This window comes from Galeopterus variegatus, unplaced genomic scaffold (assembly GCF_000696425.1).
Source record: "Galeopterus variegatus unplaced genomic scaffold, G_variegatus-3.0.2 Scaffold1488, whole genome shotgun sequence".
NCBI lineage: Eukaryota > Metazoa > Chordata > Mammalia > Dermoptera > Cynocephalidae > Galeopterus > Galeopterus variegatus.
In genome coordinates, this window is record NW_007727599.1 from 316,076 (window position 1) to 338,195 (window position 22,120).

Consider the following 22,120-nt stretch of genomic DNA (forward strand, 5'->3'; position numbering starts at 1 on the left):
CACACACACACACACACACACACACACACACACACACACACACACACACACTGAGCAAAGGGTTAACAATGGCAAGGTGTTCATCAGGGGATGGTCAACCCATGTTTTTTTTGTTTCTTTTTTCTTTAAAATAAAATCCTGAGATCTGGGAATGAGCTCATCCCATTTTCTCCACCTGATTGATAGATGAGCAGACCATTTGGAAGTTGAGGCTTTCCTGGGGTGATGAGGCAGCTTACTTTCGCCTACATGAACCTGAGCTATGTGTGCTGGACAGGAGATGCGTCGGTTGCTGCTGGAGGTGGTGTGCATGTTGCCCTGTCCTGCGTGGCCACACTGTGCCGCCAGGCTGCAAGGGGTGGGGCTTGGCGAGCACCTCTGGGGATGACAGCAGAGAGTGGGCTGTGGCGTGTCTGCTAGAGATGTGCCATGTGGACGCGTGTTGCACCCTTTGGTTCTGCATTTCCCCTGTGAGTCTGTTGTGTGTGTGCACATGTGTGTTGGTGTTGCGTGGGTTAGTGCATGTTGGCTGTGGAGAGCTATGTTTTCTGCCCTGGTTCTGGAAAGAGAAGGGAGGATGCAGAAAGGGCTCTCTCTCAATTTCTCCAAGGCTGCAAAGCTCCCTCATCCTGGGACTTGCCATCCGGCAGAGCCCTTTCTCTCCTGGTTCGGGAACCAGGGGCAGCTCATGCCAAGACCACCTCTGTCCCCAGTCTGAAGCTCTGGGTCTGAGCAGAGCCCTGGGATCTGGACCCCCTCATTGGAACTGCAGTGGGAACTGTGTGTGCATGTGTGTATGTACATGTCCATGTGTGTGAGAGTACATAGCGTGTGAATGCATCTGCACACACACCACCTGCATGTGTGTACTTTCTGATCTCACCCTGGGAGGGTCGGGCAAGAAGCTGTATGGACGTGTGTGCTCATACATGCTGAGTGTATGCAGGCATGTGTGGGTTGTGACAGGCTTGGGTGGGCCAAGTTTTAGTGACAGATTGTGTGTATGTCTATGACTTCAGTTTCTACCAAATGCATATAAAAAACAGAAAAGATGAGTCCAACTCCCTGGGTGGGCACCCCTGCAGTTCTCTGCAAATGTGTGTAAGTATGGGTGCCTTTTTGATGGGCCTCTGGCCAGGGTGCGGCAGGGGCATGCAGGAAAGGTGTCTAGGGAGGAAGGCTTCTGCACGCGTGTGGTTGTAGGCAGCCTGATCAGGTGGGACACTGACGGTATCCTCCAGAGACCTCACTGCATTCCTGGATGCACGGTTGGGCCATCTGTGGCATTTTCTCACATTCTACCCTCAGATTCCCTGGGACCAAAAGAAGAGGAGGTCAACTTTCCAGAAGGTAGTCCTGGGGGCCTAGCTTCCCTTGGAGACAACTGCAAGTGTGGGGCCGTGTGTGTGTGTGTGTGTGTGTGTGTGTGTGTGTGTGTGTGTGAAAGAGACAGAGACAGACAGACAGAGAGTTGGGGAAAAACAGCTATGGGAAAAGAAAGGCCCCCACCCCATGGCCTCCATCTGGGCTGGAGCAGATGGTGCTTAAACCCTACCCAGCAAGGCCAGAGGCAGCACGTGCAAGCAGTGTGTCCTTAGGGAAGGACAGTGCACAGGAGGGCCTCGCTGGAGGCATCTCTGCTCTCCTGGGCCTGTCGTTCTGTCCAGATACACAGAGCCCCTGAGCCTCACCCACATGTCTAGCTACAGGTGTCCTGTCCCCGTGCTTCACCTCTGGGCCCTTTGGAGACTGAATCCAGCTGCTGGGGTGCAGACGCAAAGGGCAGGCCCCCCGATCCTGATCCCTGCCCTCCTCTGGCTCCAGCACTAACTCATTTTGCTCCAAGGCAGCAGGATGAGGGCCAGTCCTAGCTGCCCAGGAGTCCTGCGACCCCAGGCACCAATCTAGCAGTTGTCTTGTCCACTCATCTGGAGGCCTCACCCATTTGGCCCCTGAGGACACTACCCTGTCCCCAAACCCAGGCTGTCTATCTGTGCTGTGCCCGCTGTGTCCTCGGAGTCCTGCGACCCCAGGCACCAATCTAGCAGTTGTCTTGTCCACTCATCTGGAGGCCTCACCCATTTGGCCCTTGAGGACACTACCCTGTCCCCAAACCCAGGCTGTCTATCTGTGCTGTGCCCGCTGTGTCCTCAGCAGGCTGCTCTGGACACATGGCACCCTCAGGTGAAGCCTGCCTTGTCTTCCTGCAGCTAAGGCTGGACCCTGATCCCCCCCTCCAGCCTTTCCCAGGGCCCCCATATCAGAATCCCATGGACCTGGTGACAATTGAGGATCCTGGCCTCAGCCCTAGACCTTTGAATTCCCTGGAGATGGTTCCAGGGAATCTGCAGTTGGACAATAGCCTCAGGGGTCTCAACTCACGTCCAGTTGCCTGGTGCTGGGGCCCTGTGGTCAGCTCCCAGTGCAGGTTGTCAGAATGCCACACTTCCTCTGGCCTCAAAACTTAACACCCTCCCAGGTGTCCCCTAACTTTCCATGCCCTGCCTCATGGACACCGGGGCTCAGCCTTCTTCCCAGAACCATCTACTTACACCATGAAACATGTTCCTTAGGCTGCTGTCATAAGTGTCACTATGGACATGTCTTCCCCACCTGTAGGAAGGGGATCCTGATCTCACACTCTTACATTCACACGCACACCCACACACATGCCTGCACGCATACCCAACCAACCACTCTGGAATACATTGGTGCCAGTTCTGTGTTTACACAGGTGAGGCAACTCTGTCGCCAGCCCTCTGGAGTCCTCCCTCTGCCCAACGCCTTGCACAGCTTCCCAGGCCTTCCCAAACCCCATTCAGTGGAGGTGGAGGCTCTGGAGACAGCAAGAGGCTGTGAGACAGGCAGCACTGAGGTCAAACCCCAGCTGCTCCACTGACAAGCACTGTGACATTGGGCCTGTCACTTTGCCTTCTGCGCCAGCCTCAGTTTCCTTGTATAGCAAATGGGAATATACACACTGCCTAAACGAGTATACTGTGTGTATGAAATGCAGTAATCCAGGTAGAGCATTTGGCGCAGCGCCTGGAACGTGGTGAGCCTGCGATAATTGTAGCTCTAGAGCAAATGAAAAAGAAAAAGAAGTCAAAAGAGTTGACAACCTAGTCGCCCCTGGCCTTGCCACCCTTCCTGGGGGATGTTCTGTCTCTGCCGCTCTGCTCAGACTGTTCTCCCACCTGGGGCACCCACTTCCCTTCTGCTTCCCCCAGACCAAAGCCAGCAAGACCACACCGAGCTTCCTCCAGGAAGCCTCTAGCTGCTGTACCTGCTACAGCCTCGTCACTCTCTCGGAGCCCCCAAAGCTTGAATCTCCCAGTCCAAGGCCTCAGACCACTGGGCCACCCCAGCTGCTAGTGCGTGTCCAGCTGGCCACTCCTCAGACTAGGAGCTGTCCAGAGCAAGGCCTGGCGATGGCACTGTGCACCCGACAGACCTTCCCACGGGTCCCAGCTGGGCATGTCTTGTGGAGGGACAGACCTAGTGATAACCTCCTTCCTCAGCTGGAAAGACGGCAAGGACTGTCACTCCAGTCCCCAGCAAAGGCCAGTTGCTTTTTTAATATTAAATTTATTGTAAGTGTTTTCCATTGTGAGCAATCCTTGTCATAGAAAAAGTAAATGAGATGGGAAAGTAGCAAGAAGAGACAAGCACTCATATTCCCACCTCCCAAAGACAGCTACTGTGAACAGTTTGGTGATTATCCTTAGGTCTGGCTGGTGGCTCCGTGCAACATAAACTGGGTTCTTGCTCGTCTACAGTGTGTCTGGTGCTGGGCTGCATGTTGTAAGAGAAGTAGATGGAAGAGCCCTGCCCAGGGAGGATCCCAAAGTCATGGAAGGTAACGCTCAGAAAAGCAATGCCCAAAGCAGAATTAAAACACAACCTATCCCCTCCCGCCACTAGCAGCCCGACTGGCGATGCCCTGTGCTCCCTCGTCTGTTCGCCTAGTGACTGGTGAGCTGGCCAGTCAGATGCCCAGCTTGAGGGAATAGGTCTGGGTGTGGCCAGGGTTTGGAGGGGGGTGAAAGCACTGGGTTCTAGTTCAGGGGCCCCTCTGAGTAAGTCATAGGGCATCTCTAGATCTTTGTTTTTTCATCTAGGAATGGGGATGAAATGGATCGCCTTGAAGAACACTTCCTGTTTCACAGCCTATAACTATATAATGCAAAATTTGTGCTGGATTTAGTGTCCAGGGCAGTGCAGCCATTAGGGACCCTAGGAGGCTGGGAATGGGGACAGGCATGGGAAGATTAGAGCAGTCACTCAGAGACCACAGTCGGAGATGCTGCATCCTTATAGGGATTGGAGAGTTTGTGAATGGGGCTTAGCTGTGGGTTAAAATGGAGATTGGGTCCTCTTTCACATGAGGCTCTAACCAAGAACAAGTGAAGCAGCTGTGGCACCTTGGAAAGAGCACTGGAGATAGAGTCTTGGGTGTTAAAACCAGAGACATGGCTGATCACCATGGGCAAGACATTTTATCCCTTGAGCTCTGAGCTCCTCCTAACCTGTAAACAAGGAAAAACAACACTGACTCCATGAGTTATTGTGGCAATTAAATGAGATTATGCAGAAACATCTAGAGTAGTCTTGTATAATGGCAATAATCCTAAGAATAATAATAATAATAGAATTGTTAACATGTGTTTATCATTGACCATGTGTCCACCATGATGCCAAGCACTCTAATGTGCTATCTCATTGAACACTTCCAGGTTTCCTAGGAGGAAGTTCCCATTTCTGTTTTACAGAAAAGGAAACAGAAGCACAGAGACTTTAAATAACTTCCCCAAGCACAGGACGAGTTAGTGGTAGCGCCCGATGTCGAGCTGTGTTCTCAAGAGTCACTCTCTCGGTTGAGAGTGCTGGGGCATGCTGCGGTCGAGGGCCCATATCTGCAGATGAGCAGGACACCTAGCTGGGACTCAACCCTCTTATGTGTCAACTCACAATGAAAGACCAGGGCATTTGGCTCCTGAAGTTCAACGGGTGCACAGTAAACACTCAATAACCAATGGTTATTTATTGCTTCTGTTTACAGCTCTATTCCCTAAGTGAATTGTTTGTTTAAGTAAGGAGCATTTACCTTTATTACAGTCATTGGTAAATAAAATTATATTTGCATTTCCACAAATATGTATGAGTTTAATTAGTCTTGCAATTCATACACAAGAGCCAGTCCAGGAAACACATTCATGAGCTCACACTTCTACCCTATGCAAAAAGCCCTCTCAGACACACACCATCAGGATTAAATCATCCATTCATTCACAAATGGTTATTGATCACCCACTCAGTGCCAGGCACAGGTCTAGCTACTGGAGACACAACAATGACGGTGGCAGATAAACTCCTGGCTCTCCTGGAGCTTACATTTTCATGAGGAGGTTAGATAACACATTAAAAATCAAAATCAAAAACCTGATCACAAGTGTTGTGCTGACAATTAGAACAGGCGGATAAGGTACAGAGTGACTGAGGTTGCTGTACTCTGTGTAAGTTGGGAGGGTCCCCAGAGGAACTGACAGTGAAGCCAAGATCCAAATAACAAGCATACATGGAGGGGGAAAGCACTTCACATGAGGGAAGAGCAGGTGCAAAGGCCCTGTGCCAGGAATGGGCTTCCTGTGTTCAAGGGACAGAAGAAAGACCAGCATGACAGGAGTATCATGGGGGAAATGAATAGAGAGAGGTGGGAGGAGGTTGGTGGAAGCAGGTGTGTCAGGCCTGGCAGGGCAAGGGTGGGGCATCTCAATTATATTCTAAGGATAGCGAGAAACATTGGAAAAGTCATATTCTTACATGCATTTCACGAAGTCATTCTGGCTGCTGTGTGGAGCTGGCTGCTGCGTGGTGCCAGATGCTATAGGAAAGCAGCCATGGAGGTGGGTGGCCAGGGGAGTGACGATGGAAGCATGGATTAGGGTGGACAGTGAAGGTGCAAGAAGTAGATGGGGTCGGGATGTGTAGGGTTCTTAGGGGTCCCAGGGCTAGTTGATGGATTTGGTGTGGAGTGAGGGGAAAGAGAGGGGCCCAGGATGATTTGAGTCACTCTGTGGTGAGTGGTTCCATTTACTGGGAAGGAACATGTTTAAGGGGTAGGAGATCAAAATTTTGTTTGGGAGAATGCTGAGAGTGAGAGGCTTGTTACACGTCCAGGTCAAGGCATTAGGAAGGCAGGTGGGTAAATGATTCTGGAGCTCGGAGTGCAAATCGGGGCTGGAGGTATAACTTTGAGAGGTGTCAGTGTGTCATGGTATTTAAAGTCATTTATAATAGAACAAAGTGGACAAGACTTTATAGATGTGATTATTATTCTTCTTTGGTGTGCACCGAGCAATACGGGGTCGGGCACCTTCGAAGCCCAAAGCAGAGGATGCCGGGAGTCCTGTCCTCCACACACCCCACCCCACCTCCAGGCAGTCGCTCTCCTGTGCCCACACTGCCAGGCCTCCTGTGGTCATGAGTGAATGGAACGAAGGAAACTGCTCCCCTGCCTCGAATCCCTCTTGCACCATCTCAAAGAACTAGGCCGGGTCTGTCCTCCCCACGCTCCCACCTAAATCCCTCAGGTTGCAGACCCACTCCCTCCAGCTTTGCCAGGGTGGCTGTTGCTACCTTTTCTTGGAGCATCTCTTTCCGAGGATGCCAAGATTGTTTTCCCCCCAGGAGGGAGATTGGGAACTGCTGTCCAGGGGTGAGTCAGCCAATTCACAGCGGCCATGTAGGTCGCCGAGCTCCCGCCTTCCTGCCCTGCTGCTGCGGCTGAAGCCTGCCACGTTGCCCGCTCCACACACCCTGCTCCGGCCACCCCGCGAGCCTGACCTCACCAGCTCATTTCTCTGAACAACTGGAAGAGAAAAGCCCCTTGGGAACTTCTCTTTGGCCCCCAGAGCCACCACCAAATGCCTGAGGCAGGTTGCTGGCCTTTTTTTCTTCCTTTTAAAGTAAAAAACTAATAAAAGCAACACACAAAGAGAGAAGGTGATGTGTTACTTACAAATTAGAGATAAAATCATCCACCAGGTGCCTGGGAGGCTCTGAGCTGGGGCAAGGGAGCCTGTGGGAGGGAGGACCCCAGGGTCACAAGCCCCCTCCTCACCTCCTGTTGGACTCAGGCAAGTGAGAGGGGTACTTGGGCCCCCACCCAAACTGCTCTCCACGGGCACCCCAGCACCCAACCTTCCCTCCCTGTCACCATCAAAGATACTCTTGTGTCACAGCCGGCTGTCGGGGAGTGGCCTTCAAAAGGCCCTGGCGAAGGATAATGGGTAACTGCATGGAAGGACAGATGGAGATAAACACATGCACGCAGTCATTCACTGGGTAGTAGTAATAAAACGACGTGTCTATCATTGAGCTCTTTGACGTGCCAGGCCTGTGTTGCCCATGTGACCATATCACTTTTCCATCCTTGCAACAATCCCATGGCCAATCCGGTAGCCAACGTGGGGCTATTTACATTTACATCAATTTTATTTCAAATGTAATTTAAAAGTTTGTTCCTCGGTTTCACTGGCCGTGTTGCCAGGGTTCAATAACTGCAGGTAACTAGTGGCTACCATGTTAAACAGTCCATACTGTCTACATAAAACATTTCCTTCTTGGCAGAAAGTCCTCTTAGCGCTGCTCTAAGATACCGCAAGTGGGTAAGGCCCTGAGAACACTGTGTGTGCACTCACTAACACGAGTGCACATGTGCAAACATGCACGTGGGCGTGTGAACTTCGTGGAGTGTTCACATATGCACCACACACAGGCCACGCTGTGCATGTGTTCAGGCTGGTGTGTGTGAGGTGCCTCGCCTCTGTCCTTCATCCCAGGCATCTTTGTTCCTCGGTTTCACTGGCCGTGTTGCCAGGGTTCAATAACCGCAGGTAACTAGTGGCTACCATGTTAGACAGTCCACACTGTCTACATAAAACATTTCCTTCTTGGCAGAAAGTCCTCTTAGCGCTGCTCTAAGATAGCGCAAGCGGGTAAGGCCCTGAGAACACTGTGTGTGCACTCACTAACACGAGTGCACATGTGCAAACATGCACGTGGGCGTGTGAGCTTCGTGGAGTGTTCACATATGCACCACACACAGGCCACGCCTGTGCATGTGTTCAGGCTGGTGTGTGTGAGGTGCCTCGCCTCTGTCCTTCATCCCAGGCATGCCTGAAGGAGTGTTACAAACACAGGTCCTGGAATCAAACTGTCTGGGTTCAAATGCTGGTTCTCGCACTCTCTAGCTGTGTGACCTTAAGCAAATGGCTTAACTTCTCTGTGCCTCAGCTTTCTTTTTCTAAGATAAAGATAATAACAGAGCCATCGTCATGGAGGGTTATTAGGAGCATTACATGACATAATATGCGCAAAGCTCTCAACAAGGCTTCCAGCACACTGGGAGCTATTAATAAACGTTAGCTGTTCCTGTCGTTTCCAGGGCGCAGTGTGTTTCCTGCACTGGGACAGCCTTGGAGAAGAGTCTGCCATGTAAGGGAGAGTGTTGAGAACTCTAATAAGACAGGAAGATTGCTTCATCCTCTACCCTCACTGTTTAGTGAGAGCAGCCAGGCGGGGCTAGGGGCTGAGCTGGGGAAAGAGTCCCAGGTCAGAGATTGGGCACCAGGCGAGGCGTGCAAGAGGAGTGGGGTAGAAATGGAGAGGGAGTTCAGACTTTGCGCGCATTGTTTACAGCCTAGACCTTCCCGACTTGCCCTCAGAAATGTGCTGCTGGGTGAGGAAGAGAGAAGCACGTGCATAACTGTTTGACAATGTCACAATTGCCTTCTATATTGGGTAAAGCACCAGGACTGTCATTCCTTCGCACTGCCCTCTAGGATCTAAAGTCTCACCTGGGAGATGAGGCCAGCCCACAAGCGAGGATTGGAATGAAAAAGAATCAGAGCAGGGGAAGCACCCAAGGGAATCTCCAGTCCCAGGCAGCCATTTAACACAAGTCAGTGCAACAGGTATCCGTTGAGTGCTTGTTTTGCATACAAATGGTATTGTGGGGGCTGCAGGGGATTCAAATAAGAGAACAGATAAGAGCAAGCCTCTGCATCCAAAGAGCTGAGAGCCTAGGAATGCTGCCCGAGGCCTCAGCGGCCAAAGGTGAGCCTGGACATTCTGAGGTGGGTGGACTCCTGTGACGAAGGTTGCAGATAGGAACTGGAATTTGAGATGGGCTTTGCAGGGTGGTGAGACCTTACAGGGAGCAAAAGGAGGTCCAGAGGGGCCTGGCAGCTTGCCCAGGGCCACATAGCTAGGAAAGATCAAAGCCAGGCATGAGGCCTCTCCACCATCAAGACATAAGGAGAAGGAATGTTTCGCTATGTGCCCCTAGGGGGCACACGGGGAGAGACTGGGGCTGCCCTCTGGGACAAAGGGGCCACCATCCTGCCCTCAGCCAGCCGGGCTGGCTTCCCTGCAGGTTCTGCCCAGATTCCCAGACGTGGACTAGAGGCGGCCTGTGTTTTCAGATGTGGCCAGCAGAGGGCACCAGGACTTCTGCACAGCCTGGACCACAGAGTGTACGCCCCGAGTTCTGGATTTGGAGCCTGGGACTTTCAGGGGCACAGGCACAAACGTCCGCCCACTCACACAGCCACAAGGGGTGAGCCCCTTACAGGCTTCCACGTGGAGGGTGAGGCTCCACAGAGGCATGCTCAGGTGGACAAAGGAAATCTCATGGCCCTCCTGGAATCAGGCATATCCCTAAAGGTGACACCTCAGCTTGAATAAAAAAGGTTTCCCCAAGAGGATCTTGCACTGGTGGGACCTAAAATGAGCACGTTTTCTTTAGTTCTATTCAGAGAAGGCAAAGAGAGGGGAGTTGATTCTCCAAATCAACTACAGCCAAGTAATGGAATAATATGAAGAGCTCTGTCAGGCCACATGTGTGGAGTTGGGGTGCAGACAGCAGCCTGGAATGGTCCCCAAGGATCTGCAATTCTCATGTCCTTTTGCAGACACATGACAGAGGAAACATGTCCTTTTATATAGACCTGACCAGGAACCAGCCTCCCCTCCTTAATGATAAAGGTAACTCGCAGTAAGCACCTGGGTTACCCTTTTGCAAAAAGACACTCCCAAAGACTTCCCAGGGACTTTTTCTCTTGAATAGAGGGCACCAGTGCCATCTGAGAAGGCCTGGTCTTCAGAGTGTACACAAGACTGCTTCAGTCCAGCCTGGGTGAAATTTCTCAAACTCCAAAGGAATTGGGTCTGAACTCAGTTTTTCTTCATGCTCTGAGAACCAGCATTTGTGTGGTTTGGGCGGTGACAGTTTGGAGACTCAGATGACAGTAGCAATCAAAGTGGTGACAACAGTGCAGAGCAGGAAATGTGGGGGAGAAGAGGAAGACGCAGAAGGAGAGGTACATGCTGAGGAGAAAGAGGCGAGAGCTGAGTGGCCAGAAGGTGTCAGGAAAGCCAGGCTGGGATGGGTGACAGGCATCATCAGCCAGTCCTGCTGTGGGATGGTCCCAGGTGATGTGCCACGTCAGGCTGCATCTGTCCTTGGCTGTATGTGTATGAATCTTGTGAAGTCATTCAGCGACACAATAGGCTGGCACGATGGGATGCCTCCTCCCACCCCCTCAGCACACAGCTCACACCATCACCATCCGGGAGGTGTCATCCACATCTCTCTCCAGGCCAGCAGGGTGTGTGTGAGAGCCTAGGGAGCCGGGGGCCTGGGCCCTCTGCATAAGCCTGTGGCTTTGTGAAGTGGAGGTGACGGTGATCATAAGGGGCTTGGAGGGAGAGATGCAGAATGCATTGGGACTTTCTGGCCTAGGCTCAGGGCCCAGGGCTTCGTCCTGTCTCTGCCCTGCACTCATAGCCTCTCCAGTGCTCCCTGTCTGCATCTGCAAAATGCAAATGTCAGTCTCTGCCTTGCTTACCGCACGTGGATGTCATGATGCTCAAATTAGACCAAAACATGGAGAGAAGGCACAAGCAACACACACGTGTTGTCCCCCTGTAGCTGGGGACAACGCACCTAGCCCAGGGCTGGGAAGGTAGCTGATGCTCAGCGGATGTCATGATGCTCAAATTAGACCAAAACATGGAGAGAAGGCACAAGCAACACACACGTGCTGTCCCCCTGTAGCTGGGGACAACGCACCTAGCCCAGGGCTGGGAAGGTAGCTGATGCTCAGTTAGTGCCCTTTTTGGATGGGCGGGAGAGAAAGGAAGGTACATTGAAGAAAAAGTCAGACTCCGGGGAAGAAAGAGTTGCCAGTTGTTGAGGCTCCAACCTCTCTTTTGCCCTGATGCTGGTGCCCAGGGATTTCTGAAGACCACCAGCCTTAACCCACCACCGCGTTAGCCTATGTGGTACTCAGATTTCCCTGGGGAAGCCTGTTTGCAGCCCCCACCCATCCCAACACCCCTCCAGGGAATATCCTCCCACCTCCCCCTATTGCTGCAAACAGCTGTGATTCAGAGAGAGTCATTTCCAAGGAAACCAAAAAAAAAAAAAAAAAAAATTCCAGGCGTCAGGGGAAATTTCAACCACAAAGCAAGTGGTTTCAGAGGAGCATTGATGGCACCCAGGACGCAGCTTCGGGCTCCCAGCACTGTCAACACCCTTCTCAGAGGAAGAGACATAAACAGGACATATGTGCAGGGGTGCGGGGAGGAAGATGGATGTTTCCCAAATGAGGAAATTAAAGTTATCAATAACATTTGTTGTTTAGCCACAGAGCCCTTGCAACTAGAGGAACTGAGAAGAGGAGAGAATAAGTTAGCAAGGGCCTTTTTCCCAGGAAGGAATCCTGCTTTCCCCCTCTGCCATGGCCCATGTGGATTCAGACAGGGCCCGGCTCAGCCAGCCCCAAGCCCTGGGACAGTGGGCTCATCTGAGTGGACTTCTCTGTGGCCCTCTCTTCTGTGGCCACCCCACTCCCCAGGGGCACTCAGGGCTGCTGTGGATCTCACACTCAGGACCTGGTCACTTACTGCCCCCTTAGAGCTCACGGTACACATATATGCTCTTAAATAATACACTTGTGTAAATTATCCATCTGTTGTCCACACGAACACACACAGGAGTGTGCACCATGCCCAGTGACCAGGTGCATGAATTTTTCCTGTGACGCTCACTGTCATTTGATGCTAACATGATTAAGAAAGCTGAGTTCAGTATCTTGCCTTGTGGATCTGAGCATCGTGTGGGGACTAGGGGCTGGTTGGAAAGTCTGTCCCTTGGAGCTCCTGGGCCACTGTTCTTCAGAACAGGAACATCTGCCTTTGGAAATTGCTCTGGATAGTGACATGACTCTTACTTTCACATTCTGAAATGACTGACTAGGAAAAACAACAAAAAGACATAAATAAACGCAAAAAGGTATGTACTCTCTTGTAGCTTTTAATGTAAAGAGTTGAAGTCTGCCTAATCCAAATCATACAGAGATGTTATTTTTAATTCTAGAATTGCCAGTTGGATAATCCTCCGTAGGCAGGAAGGATTTCCAGCATGCTACTCTATAGACAGAGCAGACCTGAGTGCAGGGAGACAGACTGGTCCACAGGGCTCACCGTGTCTTCAGACGGCTTCAGGGGTGAGGAAATGAGGGCAGAGGGCAGCTTTTCAACTAGTGCATGGTGTAGACAGCTCGAGCCTCCTCCGGGACGCTGCACCTCAGATTCCCTTGTTTCAAACAGTGTTGTGCAGCCTTGGCCCCTGCTGGCCGGTGGAAGGGGCTCTGTAAATACCCAGCTCCCAGCAGCTCTGCCAGGCACGTCTCCTCTTCTCTGAACCCCCGCAGACAATAGGCCCACGTGGGAAGTGTCTGCATTTCCTATTCAGTCCTCCCTGCCTTCCCGTGCCTCTCCCCCGCTCCCTCTCTTCCCCTCTGGCCCTGGGGATGTATTTTGCATCCTTTAAATGATCTTGTTTATTCTATGTGTCGGAATATAGTTATCTGAATATTAATTATGGCTTTAGTGAAGTTCATCGGTTGAATGCAGGAATTGAGAATCCCTCCTTCACTTTCAGCCACCTGCTTTGATTTCTCTGTTTATCTGCTTGACTGAGCTGAAATCAGTTTCTGTAAGTGAAAGTCGGCTTCTTGGAGCAGATGTTAATGCTCAGAAATAGTGTACAGTCTGCTATTAGCATAAGTAGCATGATGCTAATAAATAGAGGTGCACAGAGCTGGTGGTGGTGGCGGCAGTGGGGATCAAGGGACAGTGGACTGCCCGGTGACTGAGCCAGAGCCCTGCCCAGAGGAAGATAGGCAGCCTCAGCCTGGGTGCTGGGCACCTTCTGCCTGAGCCAGCCCCACCCTCCCCTATCCCCAGCACCCCAGTATGCAGCCGGCTGGGGGCCGATGATTAATGACGGTGAGGACTGTAACCAAATTGTAGTGCCATTAGCACCAAGTCACGACTGACAACTAGATACATCATCTCTGAGGTTTCTATCCAGCTAACTAATTTAACTATGTGAATACGGGAAACGCTGCGCTGATGCCATAAGGCAAATATTGCCAATACCCAGGAGCTTGTCAGTAATGAAAGGGAGGCGGGGAATCCATCAGGGCCCAGTGTCCAGGCCCACAGCCCTGGCTGGGTCAGCAGATCTGTCTTTGTAGTATTTGGGCTTCCAGGCTTTGGAATAACTCCACCATATACCCCACAGAGCCAGGACCCCTGATTCCAGTATCACCTCATGTCCCTGACCCATGACATGGAGATGACAAAGCTTCCTTCCAAGTCAGAGAAGGACAAATTTGATTATGGCAATGCCTTTATCCCCATCCCCGAATTTCTCCCCATCTCTGCAGCTCCCCACTTTCTCCAGGAGAGGGACTTGCAGGCACTTTAACAAGATACAGGTGGGCCTTGCTTCTCACATGAGCTGCTCCCAAAATAGTGAATGCAAATTGTTATTACCTTCTTTTTTATCATGACTTTTTTTTTTTTACAATGAACCCTGTTTAAAACATGCTGTGTTTGCTCATCAGAAGAGCCTTTTAAGGAATCCTTCTGCCATGTGAATCGTTGCTCTTTAATTCATCTGATTTATGAGCTTGGGGCATGTCTCCAAGCATATCCCACTCAGCCATGTTTCTTAAATCCAGCCCCTGAATTACCAGGCGGCTTATTCTCTAAATCAGAAAGTTCCCCACTGAGTTCTGCCCCTTACTGTATGGGGCAATGGCTGGGGAGTTTATGGGGAAGGGACATTGGCCCCATGATAGAAACCTTGGACTCTCAAACTTCTCACCTGCTGTGCGGGAGGCAGAAGAACACCTAATAGGCTCTGTGTGGCTCAGCAAATCTGGTCCCCTCTCTAGGGTTCCTAACTCACATCCAGGGAATTGAGGATGAGTTCATGGGATAATGTCTCGAAAGCAGACATTTAGGCAGACACAAGGCAGGCCAGCACTGGGAAGGAGACATGTATGCATAAGCGACATGGTGTTCTGCCGCATACCTGCAGCCGAGTACCTGTCCAAGCACAGGGCATGGCGTCTGGAGTGGCCCAGCCAGCTTGCCGGAAGGCTCTGTTCTGGAAGTGGCCACCCATACCAGTAAGCTCAGAAGACAGTAATGGCAACAACCCAGATAATTCTGGGAAATTTAACTTCTCTGGGAAATATCCAGATAATGGAGATGGGAAGAAAGACCTCGGCGCCTGAAAAACTGTGCAGTGCTCCTCCTTCCAGAGCAGGCACCAGGACACTGATAATTAGGTCACTGATAATTACCTGAATAGGTAATACAGGCCCCACAGTCAGAGCACATTCTCCTTCCCAAAGTTCTCTCTTTGCTCTTCTCTCATGTAACATTTGTAACTGCCTTAGTAGTGCAGTGAAGCAGGAATTATTATCCCAATTGACAGGTGAGAAAACTGAGTTTGAACATATGCTGAATATAGGGCAATTATTTCTAATTGTAGACAACAGGCTAGGTTCATTTTTGTCAAGAAAATTACCACCACATCACCTGATTTTTGTTATTTCCTGCCTTATCCTCCAGAAAATAAAAAGTCAAATTCCCAGCCCGTGTGCTCTGATCTGCTTATCTCAGGTGTCTGGAAGTCTATTTTTCCTCTGTTTCCCTCACAGAGGCTATCATCATTTCTTTGGAAGGTCTGTTCTTTAACCTGAAAGCTGATTCAGATGTAAAAGGGGTACAGTCTCCCCAAAAGATAACATCTATCCTTCCATACATTATTCCACAAACGCCTGGACAGGGGTGACAAAGTGACTGAGATGCAGTCCCTGCCCTCAAAACACCTAAAAAGAAATAAAGTAAAAAGCTGCATTTCTCCCAAACTGCCCCAGGAACACACATTCAAAGTGCCGGGATGCTCAGAAGAAGAAAGGCCGTCTCCCGAGGGGACGACTTGGGGAGCTGCTGCAGGGGTGTCCTTCGCTCTTGGCCTTGATGAGTGGATATGGGTGTGAAATGCAAAGATCAGCAGAAGTGCCCTCCACAAGGAGAAAGTGGTTTGAGTAACGGTGGAGAGGTGCTGGGGAAACGGCACAGGGCCTGGGTGGCCAGCGACAGGCCCCTCAGTGGACGTGGCAGAACAGGAGCTAGCAGAAGCCGCCAAGGGCCTGGATGCCAGCCCGGGGAATGTGGGCCGCAGATGGTGGGCAGGGGACAGCCCACTCAGGCCCTTGCTTCAGGACAGGTCCCAGAGTCAATACACCAGAGATTAAGGTGAGAGCTAGCATGGAGACCCTGTAGGGGCCAGTGAAGGGCCTCCCTCACTCACTACCCCGCAGTGACCAAGCAGGCCAGTGCCCTGCTCATTCACTGTCCTGCACCCAGATCTCACCGTGCTGGAGGCCCTGCTGCCCTCATCGCAGCTGCCTCCCACATCTTGAAAGCCAGAATGGGTGGAACAGCCCCTCCATCCTTGGCACAGGAGAACACTAACTCCAGGATGGAGATCCTCCCTTCCCAAACTTCTCACCTCCAGAGACACTTGGTTGGTTCCCTCCCACCCCAACACATCCCCAGTCCTCTACTTTCTTAAAGGTTTTGCCTTTAAAACAAACTGCTGTTATTAAATAAATAATTGATTCCCTTCCCCATTTTTTATTAATCAAAGGCTAATCAGAGCTGCAGATCGGCATGCTGCAACCAGTGTTAGCCACGCAGAGTGGATATAATTCTTGCTAAAAGCAGCGAGGTGCTATTTTTGTTTTCCTTGTGCATCCTCATCAAGGGGACATGTGCCATTTCCATCAGGCTTTGTGGAATCCTGAGTAAGAGCTGGGGTTCTAGGACTCCAGGCTCACAAGCTCAGCTAAACAGACCACACCACTGAGGGACCCTGGGGGCCTGGAACTGGGCATTAGAGGCCCAGGCTCCAGCACAGTGGGAGCCAGCTGGCTGGGCGGGAAGCTGGGAGAGAAAGTCTTCCAGTACATGAGATGTCAGGACAGGCAGCCCAGGTCTCAGAGAGCTGTTCTGAGCAAACATTCAGCCTGGAACCTGCCCCAGCCTGAGGCAAAGGGTCCCCAGGCCCTCCTACAAGCTGGTGACCTCACCCCACTCTGCTCCCCCACAGGCAGCCCCCACCCCAGGTCCCACCTCAGCAGACACCTTCTCACCTGCTTTCCCCCCTCCCTGTAAGCACCCCTTTCTCAGAGAGGCTACAGGCAACACCAGGGCTGGCAACCTGGACCAGATTCTTATCAGTCTTTTTCTTTTCAACCCTACTGACTTTTTTCTTCCTTCTCTCCCTCCACCTCTCCCTCTTCCTCCCCCCCGCCATACTTATTGATCCCAAATGAGGAAAAAGTCTATTAATCCAAAACCCAGGGAAGATTAGAGATAGGGCTGAAAGGGCTTGTCAGGACAGAGCCACACGGGCATTATCTCCTGGGAAGGTGACCACGTCACAGCAGGAGGAAGGGGAACAAAGGAAAGGAACAGAAAGTGAAACAGAGTGGCCACCCCAGGAGGCAGATGTGATCCCTGTCAATCTGGCTGAGGGGGGCTCTCCAGTCTCAGCTTCTCGCCCACCTCAGACATCCTGGAGGTGGAAGCAGGGAAGGGCCAAGGTGAGTGGGAAATATGATGACGACCATAACCCTCCCCAGGGCTGGTGAATTTTCATCTCCTCCAGGGCCACAGAGACTCTGGCTCTTGCCCGAATCACCCACCAACAGGATAGCACCATGGGTTGGTGGCCCAGCCCCATACAATAAGAGGAAGCCTATTTATGACTGCTGGAGTGGCATTAATCGGGGGACTGAGGAGTAGATGACCCACCAGAAACCAGGGGCAAGTTCCTTAACTTCTCTGCCTCAGTTTTCTCCCCCATAAAGTGGATACAATCATTGTAAGAACCTTATAGGGTTGTGGTGAGAATTCTATGAGATCGTCCATTTGAAGAGCCTGATTACATGTTAGTCTTGTTATTAATAAATCATTATTATTATACTTTCACCCAAAGCTCAGGAATGCTGGACCATGGCTGGAAGAGAGTCTAGCTGGCTCTCTTCGCAGGATAGCCTGGGGGGTGCAGTCTTCAGGGACAACACAACAGTTAAACAGTGTGTCAACACTGATGTAGCCTAAAAACGTTTGGCTCTGGGCAGTGGCTGTCATCCATTCTATCAGTGGACGACACGGCAAACCCATAGGACTATCCGTGGTAGCCTCCTTGGACCCAGGCTCTGTGTCTCAGGTGCAGCTCTGCACAGAATCAGAATCCCTGGGGATGAGGCCCAGGCCCCCACATTTTTCAGGTAGAGATACAGAGACCAAGGAAAGTCAAATTCCCATCCAAGCTCTCATGGCTGTTTGGTGGTAGCTGGTTGCTGGTCCCCCTGGGAATAGAACCCAGGTTCCTGTCCCTTGACCCGCACCACACTATGCTATAAAAGCTCCTCCCTGGCTTATCTAGAAGTCCATCGGTTGCTTGCAAAGTGAGTCCAAAGACTGTTGGCTTCCCATGCCCGTAGGAAGGCTAGGCAATGGGCTGTCTCATCTTTTGGACTTTCTTTTCCTTCTATCAGCTCTCCTGCCTACATTTCTCCCCCCAATTTCCTCCATGTGGGAGCTGATGCCAAGCCATTTGGATGCATCCTGGTTTATCTGCTGTTCCATGAGCACTCTCATGCAGTGGGCCTGGTGTGCTGCCTCCAGCCGGATCTGAGCTCCCTGAGGTCAGAGACGGTGTCTTCAGACTCATTGGCACCTTGACTCACGTGGTCTGGGACAGAGCACCAGACAAACAGCATGCCCCTATGTCCTGCTCACCAGGCATGCCTCTCACCTCTCGGACCTCAAGCAGAGGCCCATTGGATCAGAGGAAGAAGTCAGGGTCACCCACCCAAGTGCATCCTGAGGACCAGATACATGCATGATCTCATCTACACTCCCACAAATGCTAGGAGGATGGTACTAACACTATCCTCATTTAACAGATGAGGACAGTGAGTCACAGAGCACTGGAGGGTTTTGCCCAGTAAATACCCGACCTGAGAGCCTGGTTCTTAACCCTAAACTACACCATCTCCACCTGGGATGTCCCACCCTAATCTCTTAGTCCCTGGGGAAAGCAGCAATTTGAGGGTTAAAAATAAAGCGATGATGAGCTGAGAGCAGATGGCTTGTTTGTTGTTTATTACCTACTTGAAATTATGACAATTAGACTCCAAGTTACCGATTTATAGTAAGAATAACAGCAAAAGAGGCAACCTGGCACAGTGAGGGAAATGCTTCTGAACTAGGAGACTGTAGTGTTGAGGTTTTAAAATTATTATTATTAGAAAAATAACACATGTACATGGTAAAAAGTGCAAAGGGGTATACAGTGAAGTGTGATTTTTGCCTCCCACTTGAGACCCCATCCCACTCTCCAGAAGGTGCAGTTTCCTGTGTATTCTTCCAAAAATATGTCAAGTACAGACAGGAACACACAAACACACCCACATATACTTTCTGTTGTGGGAACTGGAATATGCTTCCTGCACTGCTATGCACCTTGATTTCTGGCTTTGCGATACATCTTAGATCTTTCCAAATCAGCACAACGTGAATCTACTCCATTCCATTTCATAGCTACATGGTTTTCTGTTGTACAGATAGTTTCTAATTTACATAGCCAGATCCCCATTGTTAAACATTTATGTTGTTTTTAGTTCTGTGTTTTATGTTATTGCCAACCACACACAATCAGTATCATTGTGCACATGCATTGCATACAAGTAGAATTCGACCTATAGAAGAAATTCTTGTAAGTGAAATTATTTCAGTAATTTAAGCATTCTCTAAAAAGATTGTACCAATTTAAGCTCCCATTAATTTTTTTTAATCCTGTTTTCTTAAATTCCTTACTAACATTGTATATTATCAGAAAATACCTAATATTTGCCAAGACTTGGTTTTCAAATCCTCCCCCAACACTAGCTAGCTATGAGGCCTTCACCAAGTCACTTTGCTCTGTGGGCTTCAGTTTCCTTACTTGCAAACTGAAGGTTAGACTAGCTGATTTGTAAGGACCATTTTAGCTCTATCTGTCTGTGATTTTAAGTATCTACCAGTGTCTGCTGTCCGTTCAAACCATTCTGGGACTCATGAGTTCTCCTAGACTAAAGGATCTTAAAATCTAGTTAGGGAGCTAGGACAAATCTGGAGAAGAGTTAAGGAACAACTTGGGACAGTCTGTATTCAAGTGCCAATTTGTTCGGTTTAGTCTACGGGCTTGTAGAAGGTCACAAGGGAGTGATTAAAGGCCCAGTGGCCAAGAGCCACTCCTTGGAGAAGGAAGAATTTGTGCAGAAGGACCAGGAAGAGGCACAGAGGTGGTCAGCTGGAAATGACAATAAGAAACATCTTGTCCCACACCCCACACAGAGCCTGGAAAGCCAGCATGCATTCTCTCTCTCCCCCAACCACCCCACAGTACTTGTTTTCTCACCACAGACTGAAACGAAGTGAAACATCAGGTTTGTCTCAGAGCGTGGCTGGATGTTCCGGTTCAGTGAGGATCAGTTCCCATCCCAGCAGCTACACTTAGTACTGTGTTCTTTGTGGAAACATCAGTTCAGTTTGCTGTTCTGGGGGGAAAAAATTACTACATATAAACCTTGATTAACCCAAGTTCTCAAATAATGGAGGATTCTAATTAATTTCATATTCTGGGTAATGGGGGGTTTGGGGGTTCGGCATGTTCTGAGATTGACTTTATGAGGCTTGACCTCCTCTCATGTGGGTCAGTCCGGGCTGGTGACCCTTCTCCCAGCACTGGGTCCAGACTCGCGGCCAGAGCCGACTGATGTTTAATAAGCTGGTATGAGTGAGTGTAGGTGGCATTTACAGCTATTGGTCACTCTACAAAGCACAGCTTGCTATTTTCTTCTTGATAATTGTGCTTATTTGCAGGCGATTTGGCTCATCTCCCTGCAAAGGGGCCAGGGGCAGTGGGCAAACCATTGCAATGGGTTGAAAGTTCTGCTAAATTGGTGTTACGCTATTTGGGGCTTACATAAATTAAATCACATAAATTACAGTTTGTTACAGCTGGGGAGGATCCTGGTCCAACTACTCACCTTATAGATAAGGAAACTGAGGCCCAGGCATGCAGAGAAGCTTGTTTCAGAACTCCCAGAGAATTGGTGTGGTGACCACACCCTACAAATCCAGACTTTTTCATAATGGACAGGTTATGTGACTTGTCCAAGGTCCCACAGCACAGGAGGGGCACGGCTGGAGTTCGAGCTAGGTCCAGTTGACACCAAAGCTTCTCCTATGAGATTCCCAAGGCCCTGGAACCCGCTTTTCCCAGGACTTTGGGATCTGTCAGGAAGGGATCCCTGGATTCTACATGTTGAAGAGTGCCTGACATGATCCTGCGGCAGGTTGTTGGTGTAGAAGACGCTGCTCTATAATAAGCTGCTTTCGATGGTCCAATTAAAACAACATTTTTATAGAATCATCCTACTTTCACACAGGTGGCTATACCCCAAGTCACCCACCTCACAAGTGCTGAGTACTCCCTAGAAGAACCTCGAAAATCCAGAATCTTTCTGGCCCTTAGAGGTCATAGGCAGACTCCCAGCCAGGCAAACGCAAATCACCTCTCCAAACACACAAACCCTCTCCTTTAAGGGTGGCTTAAAACAAAATGCACCCTCTAACACCCTTGGAGGACGCCTCACTACAAAACTAGAAAACAGTCCTAGCCTTAGCCCTGCTACCATCTGACCATGTGACATTTCTTTGCTGCTGTTTCTCCAAAGGTGAAAAGAAGACCCAATAATTTCCACCCCACCTGCCTCCCAGAACTGCAGGAGTAATTGAGGTCAGTGGCACTCAAACTTTAGCAAGCCTCACAATCCCCTGGAGTTCTTGTTAAACACAGATGGCTGGGCCCCACCCCAGAGTTTCTGATTCAATAGGTGGGTAAGGAAGGCCTAAGAATTCAAATGTCCAGTAGATTCCCAGGTGAAGCCCACAGGAAGGCCAGGGCTATTCTTTTGAGAACCAGTGCTCTGAGAAACTGTGAACAAGGGATCCTGTGAAAGGGATTTTTATTATTATTTTAAATTTCATAAAATGCAGGATCCTTCTTTAAAGTGAAAAAGTACCATTTCCTCCCTTCAACTCTGTATCTGATAAATTTAAATGTTCATGAATCCCTTGTGCTTGCCCTATGGAATTTTCGGGAAATATAGACAAATCAGCCAGTCACCAAGTGAGTCTAACTGTACAGTCCTTTCTTCACCTCCCCTCCCCACCCCCCAAGAATAGTCAGCTTCAGAAACCAGGTTAACCCCAAGAAAAGAAATGTTAAAATACTTGGTCAAGTTCACAACTGTCTGCTCCACTTTCTCCTCCACCTGCACAAACCTAGTTGCCAGCACAGAACCCACACCGGGACACAAATGCCAGCCTCCTCACACCCCAGAAACACCTCCCCCCACCCCACCCCCACAGCCCCCACAAGGGTTCTGTCTGCCATGAACACAGTTGGTTCCCAGTCGACATGTGACGTTCTGCTTCTAACATGGGGCTACTGTCTGGACTTAGAAGGAAACGAATTAAAAATGGAAAGGATTCCTGGAAATCATTAACCCCAAATAAGAGGGGTCTGTAGTTGGTTCCCATTGGTTAAGATAGATGTTAAAGA

The 22,120-nt window shown here is 50.2% G+C and overlaps 1 pseudogene across 1 annotated transcript in view; it reads left to right on the forward strand.

Annotated features, from left to right (window-relative positions):
- The window catches only part of LOC103594129, a 78,589-nt pseudogene that overhangs the window by 18,866 nt on the left and 37,603 nt on the right, over positions 1 to 22,120 (forward strand). The window lies entirely within an intron of this gene.